The sequence below is a fragment of the Arachis ipaensis genome, chromosome B08 (assembly GCF_000816755.2).
Source record: "Arachis ipaensis cultivar K30076 chromosome B08, Araip1.1, whole genome shotgun sequence".
Classification (NCBI taxonomy): Eukaryota; Viridiplantae; Streptophyta; class Magnoliopsida; order Fabales; family Fabaceae; genus Arachis; species Arachis ipaensis.
The window spans coordinates 13,532,033-13,548,974 of NC_029792.2; the positions used below are offsets into that span (position 1 = coordinate 13,532,033).

At 37.2% G+C, this 16,942-nt stretch overlaps 1 protein-coding gene across 1 annotated transcript in view; it reads left to right on the forward strand.

Moving 5' to 3' along the window:
* LOC107613352 (TMV resistance protein N) overlaps window positions 1-1,005 on the forward strand; it is a 10,300-nt gene extending 9,295 nt beyond the window's left edge. Inside the window, exon 7 of the mRNA XM_016315317.2 lies at window positions 224-1,005. The gene's annotated coding sequence lies outside the window, so the exon portion shown is untranslated. The remainder of the gene's footprint in view (window positions 1-223) is intronic.

Consider the following 16,942-nt stretch of genomic DNA (forward strand, 5'->3'; position numbering starts at 1 on the left):
TATGTTACATTATAAAAATAATTTTTTTTTGTTGATGGCGTGAATAAGAATAATTATTTGAGTGATGTTACATCATAAAATTAATTAAATTAATTATTTGTTCGATGATTCCGTGAATAATTATTCAAAAATATTATTAAATAATGGTATAAAATGTTTGTTAATGAGTATCAAACTTAAACTCTATTTTAAAATGCACTCAAAGCTCTTTCTTTGTTCACAGAATTTCCCATATTTGGAAAGGATGAATCTGAGCAACTCAACAGATCTTGAGGAGACGCCAAATTTTGAAGGGAGCCTTAATCTCAAAAGTCTAGATCTTACAGGATGCGAAAAACTAAGCCTAGTGGACCCATCAATTGCACTTCTTACAAAACTTGTTTTCTTGAGTTTGAGTGGTTGTATCAATCTGACCAGGCTCGATTTTGGCAACGGTGATTGTAAGTTGAGTTCTTTGAGAGTTCTACGCCTCTCTGGCTGCACAAAACTTGCAAGTACACCAGATTTTACTGGGCTTTCAAGTCTCAAGTACCTTGATCTTGAAGAAAGTATACATTTGTCAAGCGTTCATGAATCTATTAGTGCTCTTACATCACTCGAGTTCTTGAGTTTGAGAGGTTGCAAGTCTATTGTTGAGATACCTAGCAGCATCAATGATATGACATCTCTTCAAACCCTAGATTTAAACAGTTGTGTAAATCTGAAGAACGTTCCCCTGGGGCAAAAAGTTATTTCCTCCTCCATTCTAGAACGTATGATGTTTCTGGGCCTTCGAAATATACATAGGGTGGTAAGAGGAATTCCTGGTGCTATTGGAGAGTTAAAGTGCCTGGAAGGACTAAATCTACATAGAAGCTATTTTAGTTATGTACATAATATACGTAGAACTGAAAGGCTTCCTCAGTTAGAATATTTAAACTTGATGCGTGACTCTGAATCTAAAAGATCACGTGAACAATGGGGTCCTATTTCAAAACAGTATTCGCATCTTGTAATTATAAGTTAGGAAGTATATGTACTTTCTTGATGTTAGTTAGCTATTTGCACATGCATTGTTATCAAGACAAGCTGAGATGCAAACTTAAATATCTTTAGTTAAAATATGTTTATTGTGTCTGATTTTCTCTGGTAATAAACAATCCTAATGTTTTGGTTTTGATATTCTATTTTTAGTATTCTAGTTCCTCTTAATGGACAAGAAATTTCATATTAGGGTTTTAACTTTTGAATTTGATATTAACTTAGTAGGGACTATAAAGTATAAAGAGCCGACAAGAAATGGAGATGGATATAAAATTTTAAAATTCTAGACAAATTGTCTAATCAATTGAGATATTTACAAACTTATTAAAAGGATAACGGTTGGTCAAGTATTATAAAATGACTTATAAAAAATAATTTTAAAGATAAAATTTATATTTTTAAATAATTCATCCAAAACTTTAAATAACCTTATATGCATATAACAATTGGGGTAAAAAACGTAAACAAGCCAAGGGCAAAACAATTTGACACAAATAAGCCAAAGCAAAATTTGATTCATCAATCAACCAAAGCACATTTAAATGTAGTTCGAATCTACCTGTTTTGAACTTACTTTTCATGTAATTCGAACCATGCTGATTTGAATTATACCTTGATAACCAAAACCACATAATTCGAATTGAGCTAATTCGAATTACGCAGAAACATGTAATTCGAATTAAGCTAATTCGAACTCCTCTAATGCACGCCATGCAACGTAATTCGAAGTGGCTTAATTCGAATTACTCCAAGTGTATTTCGAACCAGGCTGGTTTGAACTATAAAGGAGCAGAGTTGTATATATATGTTGTTCCAAATCATGATATTGTACTTTGAAAATGGTTGTTCAGGGTTTATTTCAGTTACTAGCATATTTTCCGCATCATGTATTAGTTTAATTTGTAGATTTATTTATTGTCTTGTGAATTCAACAGACATTTCGTACAAAACTCGGGAAACGGAACATATTCATTAAGTAAGATCCGATGCACAGTACATCGCATTAAGATTAACAAACTCTATCACTTATCAACAACAAGTAAGAAAACCTATAACAGTGGAATGTAAACGCTAAATTGAAATAAACAAAGTACCAAAGCTAACAATACACATACTTATGTCCCCCTGTATGCTCTGGCCCTCCGACCTGTGGGCAACTCCGACGTGTGTGTCCGGGTTGTCGACAGAGGCCACATCTCTTTGGTCGGTTTGGATCTGCCTCGTCCATGTTGGTCCATATCCTAGTGGAACTCGGACGACCCTCTCTCGCACGCCTCTTGTTAGGGTCCGGGATCACAGTCGGCCCATCATATGGTGGCCAGAAACCCTCCAAAATGGGAGGTGTGAATCCCATCCGATACACACTGAACATCGAACAAAGACGATACACCTGCTGGACGTAAGGCTGCCATGTAAGCCGTGAGTAGGCACAGCATGCCAGTGCGTGCGGACACGGGAAATGAAGTGCCTGGAAGTATCCGCAGTCACATGTCTGAGATGCAAGCGAGACTCTGTAGCTACCCAGTGAGAACAAACCAGTCGGAGTCGTCTCTGCGATGGTGAACTCCGAGTTATCCCTGTCGTACAAAGTCACCGTGAAGCACCTCGCCGTCTTCAAGTTGGCCTCGATACACTTCACCAAGTGCTGACTGAATTGTTGTCCGGTTCCCAGCTGGGCTTCAGCCTCTCTCCCCTTGCGAACAAATAGTTCGGCCAGCCTTCCGTATGTTGCCTTCACCAGCGAGCACACAGGGAGGTTTCTGACACCCTTCAGGATTGAGTTCACAAATGCAGAGATATTCGTCGTCATGTGCCCGAATCTCCGCCCCTCATCACAATGCTGTGTCCACAAGGAATACTCAATGCGGTTCACCCAGTCACACATCGCCGGGTCTTCAGACCGCAGAATATCAAACCAGTAATCGAACTCTACCTCGGTCTTCGCGTACGCCGCGTTGACAAGAAGCCTCCTTGCGTCTTTGCCCTTGAAGGTTAGGGCAAAATTTGCCGCTACATGTTGACAAGTAACGTTCCCCCATACTTGTCATACAGATGGGTGCCGTCAATACTAACCAGCGGCTTGCAATGACGGAATGCCTCGATACACGGTGGAAACATCCATAACAGTCTGTGAAAATAAGCTCGGGACTCGTCCAGCTGTCCACCAATTCGAATAGGGCTCGTCCTAAGGACTGCAACAGTATCAAGCATCGTCAACTGGACTCCTAACACCCACCTAGGGAGCTCGTTGTACGACTCATCCCAGTCACCATAGATGAGGGCAACAGACTTCTGTTTCGCCAACCAGACCCTCCTGTACGTCGGCCTAAACCCAAAATGTGCGGCCATGGCATTTAGGAGCACCTTGATGCTGACGGATGCATCAGCCCTAACCATTGGCATAATGAATGCCGATATCACATGATAATCCAAACTCCTGTGGTCGCTGGAGATGGAGGTGGCCAAACACGTATGAGGTCCATTGTATCGTTTGACCTCCCAAATGCCCTTGCGCTGCCGGAGACTCAGCCGAACCAACCATGTGCACCCATTCCCGAACTCAGAACACTTGCCCACATACCGGCGATAGTCAAACTCCACTACCTTGTACTGTACCCCTCGGCGGATGCTGTAAGTCTTCATACTTAACAGGGCCTCATCTTTATCCTGAAATTGCTGACCAACCTGGAACTCTGTCAGACTTACAGACCCTTCCGCATCTCTAGTGCCAAACCCAGCAGGCTGCCCAGGAACCCCCTCCTGCCTCATGGCATCCAAGTCCAAGGATGAAAAATGTGGAGGGTACTGCTGTGTGCCAGAGTTAGAACTACCTCCCGCCCCAGCAGGCTCACTCGCTCCAATATCATCGCCACTGTCATCAGCAATCATATCCGGCTCGACATCATCGTCCTCTGAATCATCCAAAAATTGCTCTCCAACCCCAGCCGGTGCAGCACACTGTAAAGAGGTCAGCCGAAATTCCCCTGTTCCAACCTCGTCGCCTACACTGTCATTGAGATCAGCAGCGAAGGAAGGGGAGGCGACAGGCTGGACGGGTGGCTCGTACGCAGGGACGGAGGTAGAAGCAACGGCAGGTCTGGAGCTAGAACTGGCTACCGTAGCTAAAGTGGTGGTATTCCGGTTCGAACCCCCGAGTTGGATACCACATGAACCAACTTTGCCAACAGCTCTGGTGTCCTCACTTCCGGAAACTGCCGGCGACAATGAAACATGACCTGCAAGTCCTCATCACTCCCGATCGTGAAACAATCATACTTCATGGTTTCTTGGAGTACCGTGATCGGAATGCGATAGAAAAACTTCTTAACCCGTTTCACACCATCCAGACCAAGTTTCATCAGAACAGAGCTAACAAGGTCATCATACCTAGTCGTAGGCCTCACGATAATATAGAGAGGATCCTTATCAGTGAACTTCACACCGGAATGTGTCTTCCTCTTAATCGATCCTCTGTGGTGAACCAACACCACAAAACTCTCTTCACTAGCCATTCTACCCCTCTAATGAGAGCAACTCACGTCCACACCATATATATACAACTCTGCTCCTTTATAATTCGAACCAGCCTGGTTCAAAATACACTTGGAGTAATTCGAATTAAGCCACTTCGAATTACGTTGCATGGCGTGCATGAGAGGAGTTCAAATCAGCTTGATTCGTATTACATGTTTCTATGTAATTCGAATTATATGGTTTTGGTTATCAAGGTGTAATTTGAATCAGCATGGTTCAAATTACATGAAAAGTGAGTTCGAAACAGGTAGGTTCGAACTATATTTAAATGTGCTTTAATTAATTGATAAATCAGATTTTGCTTTGACTTATTTGTGTCAAATTATTCTGTTCTTGGCTTGTTTACGTTTTTTACCCATAACAATTGTTATATGAATTGTCATATTTGCTTGTTTTGTTGAAAATTATTTTATTTTATTTTAATTTATATGTTACAAATTTTGTTTATATATTGATTATGTTAAATTTGTGTTTAAATTATATTTTAATTTAATATATTTAATTGAATTATATTAAATTTTATTATGGTTGTATTAATTTTTTTAAATTTAATATTCATAAATATCTACATATATTTGTCTCNAATTTATTAAATTATCTAATAATTTTTTACATCTTAACTACACATAACTATAAGTGAATTTTCACCAATATTCTACCATCACATTTATATACCTTTACACTGTATCGCTCTTCTAAATGTCTTCACCAATATTCTACCATCACATTTATATACCTTTACACTGTATCGCTCTTCTAAATGTCTTCACCAGATGACACCTCTTTTTCATGCGTGTCTCTTTACGGAACAAAACTAAAAGCAAAAGCAGAAAACATAACAAATTTAGTATGTATATTTGAAATACAATTATATTGGTAGTTATAATGGACATATAAGGATAATTATGTTATCGTTAATATAATTATATTATACTGGTAGTTATAAAGAAAATGTGATATTGTAGGATTTACGGATGTCGATATGTGGCCATTTAAAGCCGTCGGTCCGTACGACTAAATTGTTGAGGGGCATTTATGGGAGATTTGTTTTTCTCATGTTTTTCAGATTGGAGTCATCCAATGTAAGTCATCAATTATTAATGCTCTAATCGAGAGATAGCGGCTTGAGACTCACACATTTCATTTTCCAGTTGGTGAGTATGCTGTGACGTTGGAGGATGTGGCGATAATTTTTGGTCTGTCGACAAATGGTCTTCCGGTTACAAGACCGACCATGAGTAGTTTTGAGAACTTGGAGGCCGAGTGCTTGCACTAGTTTGGGGTTGCACGGAGGAAGATGGACTGTAGAGGAAGTTTTATAAAATTGACGTGGTTTAGAGGTTTGAAAGATCACATAGTCTTGGCTGATGATATTCACATTCAGAGGTACGTAAAGTGTCACATAATGTTGTTATTTGTGACAATTCTGTTTGGAGACAAGTCGGGTGCAACAGTGCACTGAAAATTTCTACCTTTGCTCCGTAACTTTGCTGGGATCATATAGTTTAGTTGGGGATCGGCATGCCACGCACACTTGTATAAATCATTGTGTAGGGCAACTCGTGTCGACTGCAAGGAGATGGATGGTCCACTGATACTTTTGCTTACTTGGGCTTATATCCGTCTACCATTCTTGTACCGATTCTCGGCAATTCCCAGGTGTTTTCGATTGCAAATAGGTCAAATGAATTAATGTACACGTTTAAAGAAGTACTAGAAATTGTATTTTATTTTTTACAAAATAAGTTAACTAAGAGATCGTCTAACGGCAGGTGGCGTAACTGGGATCGTGAAAACTATGCTCACCGATATCATTCGCTTGCGCACTACAGGAGGTTGTTGGATGATCTGCAAGAAAGACATGTATGTTGTACAAAACTAGTGCCTGCTTTTGTTTGGTCAATAAATTAATTGTTGTGTAATCATCTGATAGTTTCGATGTGTCCAATTTGTTTGGCAGGCTTATGGTACTAAACGCATTGATCCAGACATGATTTTTTTAGACATCCGTCACCATTCAGTTATTTGGAGTGCCACGGTGCTACTTTTATCTTTCGAATGTGTTGAGTAGCATGCATCCGATAGATTCAGGAGGCAATTTGGCTTGATCCGTAGAGTTCCTAATCAAGAGCGAGATCTAGGTGCATCACACGACGAAGTTCTAATTGGACCTAAGAATCAAGATTGGGGCGACACCTACTCTTTTTGGGTGATGTAGTGGACCAATCAGTATAGTCACGTTCTTTCTGATGACTTGGTGCCTTTACATTATCCTTTAGAAATTTACATGCATTGGTACCGAGGAGCATTCGGTGCCCACTTGCAATTTTTGGACCTCGTATTTCAAGAGAATCCAAAAGGTCCTCCAGTTCATAATCAGGAGAATCAATAGCAACAACCAGCGGCATTGCCACTGCCACAATAGGAGGTTGAGTATTTTACACCATATATTCCTCACACGCATTAAATGGATTCTTTTTCACCATCAGTCCCATTACATCAACAGTATTGGAGTGGTCCACAGTTTGAGGCAGGGGAGCAAGCTTCATTCAGCCAGCTGCTTGGTTTCATGACTCCGAGGCCAGGCCACTCACATTCAGGTAATTATGGCACATCTGAGTGGTATTACTCTAGTTAGAAGGTCATTGGATTCGAGACCTCGGGTTCGCACTTCCTCTGTTAATTCTGAAGGTAGAATATCTGTTAACTCGAGTAGGAGTGCTGATACCACGAGAGGGATTATACAGAGTGAAAACCCTAGGCGTATTCCAATGAGTCTAATTCAGGAGAGTAACAAGGCAGTTGATGATGAGACTGATGACTACCTAGTAGACCATCTGGATAGTGATGGCGACCATGAGGATGAGGATGAGGATAAGGATGAGGAGGATGACGATGATGTCGTTGATGAGCTGGCCGGTTAAGATGATGAAGACCGCGATGATGATCCAGCGCCTAGTGCAAATAAAATAAACTTCATTACATTGAATGTGTTGGATTTTATTGATAATGAATTTCTATTTGATTAGTTGCACTCTGCATGTATTTTATATTGATGATGAATTTCTATTTAATAATGAAATTCTATTTGATTAGTTGCACTCTGCATGTGTTGTATTTTGATAATGAATTTCTATTTGATAATGAATTTCTATTTGATTAGTTGCACTCTGCATGTGTTGTATTTTGATAGGTACGACCACAGTGAAAAAGGAAAAGGCTACAACTTTAGAGTTAATCCTCCACATCGGAGTGCTAATCGGTTTATCCCATCTGCTTTTAACAGGATTGCAAAGAAGTGCAAAAAATTATACAAAAATGTGAAGTAGGCGATGGGAAAATAATGTGTTTGATGTTAATTAAATTGCACGGATCGATTGTGTTAATTAGGTTGTTGTTACTATTTTGGTTTGACTTTATGAATCGACTATGTTAATTAAGGAGTTGTGACCTATTTTGGTTTGAATGTACAGATCGACTATGTTAATTATGTTGTTTTTAACTATCATGTGCATCAAAGAATTATTAATTAAATAAGAACTTTTGGATACAATATATCGAAATGCCAATAATGTCATACAGTAATATAAATTCAAATGAAATGCAACAATAGTAACTATTACTCGCCGACTAAACCCGCACTTGTACTACTACTTCGACGATATCTACTACGATTGTGGCCCTCGGCACCGCATTGCTTGTATTGGCTAGGACCACACAACATACGAGTGTCCATCTCATTCAAGAAGCGGGTCATCTTAGGCCAATCTTTGGCTACCCGTCTGAGGAACAAATTGCCAACGAATCGAGGTCCATGATAAGTAGACCATGTTGTAGGATTTTTTAATAGTCTAAACCTAGCCTTGTATACTCTTTGAACTTGGTCTATCTTGTATACGTCATGAACGTACACTTGCCAATCCAACCGCTGATTTGCACAACAAGCAAATACATGTTGACATGAAATTCGGTCAACCTGAAATTCACCACAGTCGCACCGTTGTCGGCGTAGGTCAACTACATACTCAACTCCACTAAGCATCTCACGTATTTCAAAGAGTTCATTTTCTCTATCCAAGCAGATAACCTATATGTTTTCCAATGCTCGTTGATTTGCATGCAACTTGGAGGTCATCAGCTCAGAGAACACGTGTCCATCATTAATTCGAACCTCATCCTCGGCTCTTTTCCTAGTGAACAACTCATTCAGTCTGTAAAATATAGCCTTAATAAGCGCAGTGACTGGGAGATTGCACGCCCACTTCAAGACAGAGTTGATGCACTCCACAAGATTGGTGGTCATATGACCCCATCGGTATCCACCATCAAATGCCAAAGCATACTGCTCACGTGGGATCCAGTCAAGCCAGTTGGTGTAAGCCTCACCCTGTTTGCGTAATCGTTGATAGCGCATCTGGTACTCCCAAATCGTCCTCGAATATCCTATGATAAAAAACATTCAACTATGAACAACATTCTATTCAATCGTATTTTCAATAACAATAGAGTTCCTTTTATTCAAACTTACCGATATTGACGATAAGCTTCTGCAGGTAAGGTGCCTTGAACTTCCTCAAGAAGTGACTCAATATGCCGGATAAAAAATATATGGAAAGCTCTAGGAGGAGACCAAGCCCTATTACTACGAGTAATAGCTGACCTGATAGAATCGTGTCGATCAAAGATAAGTTTTACACCATCACGTGTCACCACATGTTGATGCAAGTTACTTAGAAAAAAGTACCATGCATCAGAAGTCTCTCCCTCCACTATGGCAAATGCAATAGGCACGATATTGTTATTGCCATCTTGTGAGACTGCAACCAACAAATAACCCTTGCATTTTCCATACAAATGAGTCCCGTCCACATGCACTACTGGCTTGCAGTGTTTGAAGGCCCTAATACAAGGGTAATAACTCTAGAAAACTCGATGTAGTACACAGATATCAAGAACCAAATCATCCCCCTGGTACACAGACATTGTTTCAAAGTGAACCAATACTGACGCCTCCTTGTGACACATGGCCTCAAATCATATGGGTAAATCTTCATATGATACTTCCCAACCTCCGAAAATTAACTCCAGCGCCTTCTGTTTTGCTAACCATGCTTGCTATAATTGATGGTGTAGTTAAACTTCAACTGTACTTCTGCAATGACTGATTTCACCTTTATAAATGGGTCAACCTCTACGAACGGCTTAATTGCTTCTGCAACTGTCTTGAAATCCAGTTTCGAATGGTCTTGAGAAATAGTAGATTTGGTACAAGTGTGACTACCATTGTACTTCTTTATCTCCCAACAGTACTTCTTCTACATTTTGGTAACCATAATCAGCCAATCACAACCTATGCTATATTGTGTACATTTAGCATAGAATGTCGTCGGTTCCGATTCATACACCCGATAGTCTACACCTCTACGGATGATATAATATTTCATTGCCTTGATTACTGCCTCTCTCGAATCCATTTCCATCGTGAATTCACCATCCACCACAGCAGGAAGCTCTGCTACAATCACACCGCAGGATATATATTTTCATAAATAATCATTAAATATATATCTTAACAATTAAAATCTCTCTATACATTATAAGTAATAAATCATTTATTATGTATAAAGTAATAAATTATTTATTATTTAAACAATTGATAAATACACTTTAATAGATATAATTATAATAGTCTATATTTTAGCTATTTTATTTACATAAAGAACTAGTAAATCTAATTCATAATAAAGAACTATTAACTAATAAAGTAATCAAATGCTATGACCACAAATTATAATCCACAGATCACATATATTACTCATCTGACCTTATTCATCTACTACTTCAAACTATCACACGGCTATCTTTCTTTACATACCTGCATTCATATAATGGAAAAACTCTGGTGCATGCATAGCCTCCAAATCGAACGACCGCATGAAAGAAGGCTCTTGAAACAGATGTGGGTTTGCTAGTGCATTTGCAACTTCCGCCACATCTGCGTTCATAGTGCCGTCAGCTTCGTCTTCACCTGGACCAACGATCTCATAGTTACTTTCAAATTCCTCCTCACTATCACTATTATAATCTTCCAATTCAATATTTCGGTTCGCTTCAGATTGCTCGAACTCAATATACAGCTCGATGCACAACATTCGGTGGCAATTTTCAATATACATTGAAAATATTTCATGCATGCTCGCTTCATCCATCACGTATTTGGTTTGAAATTGAACGAACCCACCAAACACAGATAAAGAATACCTATACAAAATACACGATACTCTCCTAGATATTTGAGAATCTATCTTCTCACAAATCACACCTTTTAATTCCTCAAATGACAATGTGAACGGAATAACAACATCTAATAAATTTTCACATACAAATTGAACTCCCTCATATGTTTGTAATAAAAAATGTCCATAACAATATTTTTCAAGATAACTCTATCATCCATAACAATATACGTATATTAAACACTCTCAATCTCACTATTATTTTTTCTAAAAGAATGTAGGAGAAGAATGAGAGGAGAGAAAGAACATGAGCTAAGATTTGAAACTCACGATAAAGAAGAAGAAGAAGAAGAAGAAGTGGGGAGTTCTGTGAAATTTTGGTTTATGTATACATAAACAAATAAATCGGACAGTCCGACCGCGTGCTGCCATTTTAGAATTTTTACAAAACACAAATTGAACCGTTCGATTAGTGTTCTCTCGCATTAAAAAAAATTTCCAAGCCAAGAAATTGGTGGATCCGATTTCAGTCCACCCCAACTTCTGCTTCACACAAATCGGACTGTCCAATTTATGTTCATTTCTCTCTCTGCAAAGAAATTGGACCGTCTGATTTTTTCCCCCTTTAGTTCCAAAAAATAACGCCGACACAACAGTGTATATCACCCCAAAACTCCATACATAACCCAGTGTAACTCACATATGTGAATCATATAAAAAAATTAGCCTATCTACAAATTTTATAAATTAGTTAGTCTCATTCATTATAAAACATATTAATCAATAATCATAAATTTCATTCCAAATCAAAACATAACATATTATTAATCAAAATTATTCACAGACTTTAAAAATTAACAAATTCTACTTTAATCTCTATTTCTAACACCTAACAGTAACAACATCATACATACATGTCTAATTTCTACTTAGTGCTATTATAATATTGCTACTAAAATCTAATATTATCACTATTATTTTTATTAAATTAAACTATTAGAAAATAAAAACTTACATAATTTGGATGTCCAAAATAATTAACAATATAAAATTTTAGCTGATTCACTTCTTTAATTTTTAGTCTTCTTGGCATTATGTTTCAATTTTTTTTTTCAGCTGCTTTATAGTCCAACAATAGTTAAAAATGGAGATGGTTGTGGGGTTGGAGAGCAAGCAGAGAGGGATAGAGTATGAGAGTGAAAGTAATGGCTGCTGGGAGGAGGTGACACTCAAATGGGGGTATAGGGTGCAACGAAGCCAACTAGGAAGCCGTTGTATACGCGCCACGTGAAACTAGTACGCAAATCGGACGGTCCGATTTATGTACCCTCTGATTAATGAAATTAGACCGTTTGATTACAATCCTTTTCTCGGTCTGTCCGATTTGCTCGGCGCAGCCATCACAGCCCGATAAAACACTATATATCTCCATAACTATGCTTTACAGCAACAATCACTCCATATCAAAATTAAAAACTCACATTTTTCGTGTTTATATTCTATTTTAAACTCAACGCCTTTCAATACCAGCCAAGGTTCTGAAAACCGAACCGGTTATTGAACCAGTCAAGTGACCGGTTTAACTGTTTAATGGTTCAATCTTGGTTGAACCGTGGTTGAACCGATTTAATTAAATATTCAAAAAAATCTTTAAAAATTTAATTATTTCTAAATAAAATTTAAAATAAATTTTTTTTAATTAACTTCTAACAAGTTCTTACTGAGATAATGAGCAACAATTCTCAAAACAAATACTCAGAATCCAAACCCACCAAACTAATTATGCAGAAAAAAGTTTCTAGAGTTTCAGAAAACAAAAAAAAAGAAGAGTACTTGAGAGTACTTGAAAAAAATTAGAAACTAATTAATTGTGACTAATCAGTAACAAATAAGAAAGTGAGAGAAGCCCACGTCAAAATCACATACCCATAGGTCATAAAAATTAACAACAATACATTCAGGACACAATTGATAACCAAAGAATAAGTGCAAACAAATTAAGTCCTAGGGATTCCAATTTTCACAACAGCAAGAAAGAAAAAATTTCTCATTTTTTTTTTTTTTATTAAGAGACAAAACGACGCCGTTTAACATTTTTACTTTCAAACCAAAAACCGCTAAAAAACCGAACGGTTCTTCTAATTCACCGGTTAACTGTCGATTCGATCGGTTTTTTAACCGATTTTTTGCCAAACAGTTTATGACCTTATCCGAACCGGCTAGGTGACCGGTTCCCGGTTATTCCAGTTGAACCGGCCGGTTCGATTCGGTTTTCAGAACCATGATACCAGCCCTTCATGTTATTCTCACGCAACCGTTAAGACTTAAGACACTTGTTATTATATACGTTATTCCTCCTACTTCGGCATAACCATCAAAGGAGCAATAATATAGTATATTTCCAATCAATCCTTTTGAAAACTACATTATGCAGTAATTCTGAGTTCCTGCTATTTCCATCATATGATCACTTAGCAAATTAGCATCTTCTACTTAGCTTGTATGAATATGCAGTCTAATTTGGCAATTGCTCTAAGCATTCATTTATGCTCTTGGAACTTGGAAAGTGACACACCTTTTCATAATTTAAAACTTATACTAAACAAATATTTATTTGATAATTTAAATAATAAATACGGATAATTACTAAATAAGCACATTAATTAGTATATATAGACTGAAAAGATTGTGTCTGAATGTTTTAAGGTTTTCAAAATCAACAGCTTAAGTTTGGTTTAGAAGTTTAAAAATTAAATTGAAATTAAACTATATTATTCAAATTATACATTTATATAATTAATATTTTTCTTATTTAAAAAATAGTTTTCTTTTGTAATTATAATATATTTATTTTATAAATTGAAAATTGAAATTTTATTGAATATGTCGTATATTTTTATTTTTTTATTCAAAATTAAAAACAATACATCACTATTCAATAAAAAAATAAAGTTGGTTTGATTATATGGGATCTATCCACTTTAAACTATAATTCATATTAGATTCATCAATTGTTAGATAATTTTTCTGTTTATCATCAAATCTATGAATTGGTTGCCTAAGATCGAATTGAATTGGTCATCAATTAAGGATAGTAAGTTTAATTTAATTAAGATAGATCGATAATTTAGTTAAGCTATTATATTTGCTATGCATCTAATTTAATATTATATTATACTATAAATTGTTTAAAAACAAAATAGGAATGATTTCTTAATATTTAGTGAGTAGGTAAGGTGGATGTTAGTAGGATATATGTCAATACAACAAAGCAATCAATAAAATAATTGCCGTGTTGCAGTATGCGTATGTTATAGATATTGAATATATCAAAGTAACCTTATATAGTTCGATAAATTCAAATTATATTAAATTGAATTATATTAATAAATTTTGCAAATTGACGTTAGTATTTAAATTTGCTTGTTGCATCACAATAACTCAATGGAATAAAGTATGTTAAAATGTGTATCATTAATTTATTTATGATATTTATAAAATATTCGAGTAATAACGTGATATTTTCAAGATAGAATTAAAAAATTAAAGGGCTGATTAACTTGTGAAAATATTTTTTATTTTTATTTTTAACTTCTTATATCTAAAGAATTGTAATTGGTTTGTAAAAAGATTATTCATTTTTCAACATTGAAANGATTTACACTGTTAAAAAATAAGACTAGAAAATATTAATAGTTAATTTATTATTCATTGTAACTCGTTAACATACATGTGTTTAGTACTAAACAAAAGAATTTAATAAACACACTTATTTAATCCTAATTAAATTGATGATCTTATTTTTATTGGTTCTTTTTTTACTGCTTCTAGCCCTATTTACTATATTTGACTTTTTTTTTGTTTGTGTCGAACTTAGATGACTCTATCTTCTTATTAAAAAATTATGTTATTTTATATTGAAATTAATTAATAGATTGTTAAATAAAAATATAATTAATTTAAGAATGAGTGAGTTTATAACTAAAATTAAAATAAAATAAATAAAAGTAAACTATTTGATGAAAGATATCTATATATATTATAATTTGCATATTTATTAATGAAAATCAACACAGCTCAGTGGCAAGGAGAGGTTTTGATTTTCCAGCAGATAGGGGTTCGAACCCCATATCATACATTTTGGATAATTTGCCTTTCAAACGGTTCGGTCAGACCGGTCTTACCGAGTTTGACCGGTTCACTCTGGGTTTGATCGGTTCGTTTTGGTTTTATACCTTGTACGGTCCAAACATCAAACCGAACCGGTACTAGATCCGGTTCACCGGTTTTCCGATCAAACCGGCCGGTCCGGTCCGATTCTGCTAACTATGCTCACTAAGGCTAGCTTTCATGTTTTATTTAAGTGGAAACAGCTGACTTAGCATCTATCATATGTACATCTGTTCCGAGGGTTACCTGAAACTGGAGGTCGATCTCGGACGAGATCTTCTGTACTGGTCGGAGATAGCATGTCCGGCTGGCTGATGGCGGCCGGAGCTGTTGTGTCCGACTTGTTGGACTTACAGCACTGCTGATCCTTGGTCACCGAAGGGTGGGGGTACCTGCAAGAGACTCCGATGCTTAAGTTAGCACGGGTATTAAACAGGTTTTATATAGAATCAGAGTATGAGTTATACATGGGTGCTCCAGTGTATTTATAGTGTTTGTAGAGTGACCTTTATAGATAAGATAAGTTCGTTATCTTATCTTATCTTATCTTTTGGCGAGGTCAGCTTATCTTCAATGGAACCGCCCTTAGCTCTATAGGCTTGGACTGCCTTTGGATCTGGGTCGTATTCCTTGAGTTGGGCCCTTTTTTTGGACTTTCCTGTCGATTAGGCCGAGCTCTTTTGAGAAGAGGTCGGATAGTCTGACCTGAAGAGGTCGGTTGCTTTGTTGCTGATCATCTCGGGTCGGATAGCTCGACCCAGGGTATGAACAGTGCCCCTGCTCGAGCTCGGTCTTTCTTTTGGAGGTCGAGTCTTAGTTTTAGGACTTCGATCCTTCTCGGGTGAAGCCGAACTCGAGCATTTTGTCGACTTCTTCTTTTGTAGAACCTTTTTGAATGTAGAACGTTTTCCTCTAAAAGCGTGCGCTTTTGTATTGGCGCCTTGTTATGGGGAACGTGCGAGGGTTTAATGCCCCAATTAATTTGGCATTAATTGCCCTGATTCCCTTAACTTCTTTATTTTTGAACTTTACACTTAGGAAACGGTTTCTCTTCTTCCCTCTTTCTTCGTAACTTCTCCCTCTACTCTCTCGCTTTCTGTTTCTGGCTTTGGGTCCATAGCTCCTTCCTATGACGCTTGCTTTGTTGCTGTTTTCGTGGAAGAGGGGTGATTCTGGATTTCGCTTTCCGTCTTTCTGCTTTTCTCCCATTTTCCAGGTTTGTTTTTCTTCCTTTCTCTTTTTCGCGTCGTTTTCTTGTCTGATTTTGAGAAGGTTTTAATTTTGCTTGGAGAAAGTTTGGATCTTTATGCTTTTGTTGTGCCAGATTGCTATTGTAATGTGTGTTCTGGGAGTTTCTTTGTCTTTTGCATGAACCTTTTCGCCTTTCCTCTTTGTTTGATGCTTGCACGTTTATCACCGTTTTTGTTTGTGCTTTTGATTTGAAGCTTTGTAGTGATGATTTTGTTTGATTTCTGAGAAAAGGTTATGTCTTTGACGATTTCTGCTTTGGCATGTTTGATGTTGGTGATGCTCCTTGCTGATAGACTGTAGGAAGATAGTGGCTTCGATGACTTTGTGTTTTTCTTCTTCGAAATGTTTGCTATTTGAGATCTTCTTTTCTTGTTTGAGAAATGTCGGGACGTAAGCTGTAGCTTTTTCCTGAAACCTTGCTCTGCCTCCAAAGGATGCCTCAGGACTTTGGTTTGAGTCTTGGGATTTTCCTTTTCTGTTTGTTCGTCTGTCGAGTTGTTTTGCTCCTCGTCCGAGATGTTTTTTAGTAATCCAATCTTCTTTTCTTATTGTAGGATTTAGTTGGCCTCATGTCTTCTCGCAAAAACGTTGTAGAGATGTTTTCCCAGGTTCCCGAGGGCATGGCCGATTGGGTGGACTCAATGGTTCTTATGTGTGTCTCTTTGGTTGATTCCGAGTTTTGCGCGCAGCTTAGGCAGTTTCATAGGGTCTGTAGTAATCCTGGTGAT